General features: G+C 36.9%; 1 protein-coding gene across 2 annotated transcripts in view; it reads left to right on the top strand.

The window, feature by feature from the left end:
* Positions 1–2,500, top strand: part of LOC135209040 (G-protein coupled receptor 54-like) — a 301,797-nt gene that overhangs the window by 888 nt on the left and 298,409 nt on the right. The window lies entirely within an intron of this gene.

The following is a 2,500-nucleotide window of genomic DNA, read 5'->3' as shown; positions in this document are numbered from 1 at the left end:
GTGAATTAGCAGTGATATGAAAAATTATATAAATAAAATATAACACATAAGTACTCATATATCACATTAGGTGCATGTATGTGTGCATAAACGGTGACAAGGTAATATGCGTGTTTACCGATTGAATTATCATCAGCACGTCTGAGATTAAAAGCGCCGTTCACGAGATCATTTACGCGAGGAGAGTTGTAGGACTGAAAGTGTTTGTCAGGCAATTTTAACTAAGCATCACCTTGGCTTCTGAGAGATGCTTTATTAGTAATATTTTTCTCTTTTTTCAATGAAAGACTGGAAAGGAATGGTACAAGATTACCTGTCATGCGCAAGCTCAGGTAAACGTTTGTCTAGATGAGAGAGAGAGAGAGAGAGAGAGAGAGAGAGAGAGAGAGAGAGAGAGAGAGAGAGGATTCTTGGTATATCTTTTTATTTCAAGACCTCCAAATTCGTCAAGGGAAAAGTTAGAGATTTTTTTTTATGATGATGATGAAAAGTTAATGTACATCTAAAAGAAAAAAAAATCGAACACACCGCTAGTTGAAATGACTTCTTACAACAAAAAGAAATTCCATCCGTCCAAACGTATAAATAGAGAAGAAACCAATAAAGAGAAATCAGAATGAAGTAATTGGTATTGAAAATAATTGAGCAGATAAGTAGAAAAAATGAGAGAGTGCAGTCACTGAAGAAGGTCGGCTCATGTTCAAGGTAAAACCTCAGTAAATAGAGGAGAAATGACCCAGTTTTTAGAAAGGTAAATTCTCAAGGAGCTTAACAATCTTGGGCGCACTTTGGCAAAATTTCCGTGAGCCTTCTTACAAATATGAAGCTTAATTCAAAATGGTTGCCGTGCGATTAGTTAGGATATATATATATATATTTATTATCTATATAAATATCATACACATATATGTATTATATAAATATAAATATATATATATATATATATATATATATATATATATATATATATATATATATATATATATATATATATATATTATATACATATACACAAATAATAGATATACATATACATACATTGTGTGTGTGTAGAATCACAGCTATTGAGCTACAAATATCGTTCGATATTGAATTCACTGTAACTTCAGAATAACTTACACCATGGGGAATCGAAATTGGTAAGTGTATCAGCCCCGGCCAGGATATGAATCAGGGCTTTTGGTTCAGACACAACGACAAACAGCTGAATTTGAACAACCAGCTCTTATGGAAAATATAAGTTGAGATCGACTCGATCGACTCTCGTGAACATGTACCTGTCGGAATCAGGTTGCGTAATTATTATTGAAAAATAGTCGCATGGTCAAAGTCGAGTGTTTATCTCTGCATCTGAACCAAAGGCTAAGGTTTGAATCCTGAGTGGCCCAAATGTACTACCAATAATAATTTCCCCTGGGGTCCAAGTCATTCGCAGGGTATACTGGATTCGATATATAAACGTTTCTTCAGTAAATCATATTCCGCTACAGGGAATGACCCCGAGGAAAAAAACAAGACCACTTCCGCATAAGTATTTCAGCTGAGTACTTTTCCACAATAGATGGCGTTTCATTCACCACAGCCAAAGGCTCGTGGGCAGAGCGCTGAGTACCACTACAAAAAATAAGTCAATTAGCTACCTCTACTTGCACACTTTGTATAGTAGCTCAATCGCCTCCCTCACTACATCTACAGCACTTGTGCCAACCTTTTTACCAATTTTAAAGAGACAATTTTTCCCGCTTTCAATCATTCTTACATCACACGGTCTACAAAAACAGTTTATATCAGCTGCTGCAACCTTATTTCCTTTGTATGGATTCAACATCCATGTTCTTCTACTCCTTAGCACACATTCAACTATAGTAGATTCACATCACCCGTGCATCTGATGTCTAAGCCAGTCCCTTACAACGCTCCTGATTGGCTACTGATAAGCCAATCACAGGGCTGGAAACTAAGTCTCTCGGGGGAATTCACATAGGCAGGATTATGTTCCACTTTACCTGAGGGATAAGTCTTTCAAAAGTATCACTCAGGAAAGGTGGAACATACATCCTGTCTATGTGACCTCTCTTGAGAGACCGAGTGTTTCCAGCCGTGTGATAGGATTATCAACAGCCAATCATGATCGTAAGGGACTGGCCTAGACATCAGATGCACGGGTGATGTGAATCTACTATAGCTTTCTTGCTTATTCTATTGTACCCAGTGTCTTCTCTCATCCAGCTGCCATCCATTTTGTCATACGAATTCATTGCTTCCAGTCTTTCACATTCGATTTTAATATTCATAGTACCATCTTCCCAGTTTTGTGCATTACTATTACCTTTCTCCTCTGACAAATACTTTCTAACTCTTTCACTAGTTTATACCGTTTCTCATCACTATCGCCAATCAGTGCTGTATCATTTGCAATTATCGACAACTTCACACTTCAATCGTGTTTCATTTCATAGTCTCACCCTAAAGATATTAAGCACACCCATCTGCAACATGA

The sequence above is a fragment of the Macrobrachium nipponense genome, chromosome 37 (genome assembly GCF_015104395.2).
Source record: "Macrobrachium nipponense isolate FS-2020 chromosome 37, ASM1510439v2, whole genome shotgun sequence".
NCBI classification, from domain to species: domain Eukaryota; kingdom Metazoa; phylum Arthropoda; class Malacostraca; order Decapoda; family Palaemonidae; genus Macrobrachium; species Macrobrachium nipponense.
This window is presented reverse-complemented; position numbering and strand designations above follow the sequence as displayed.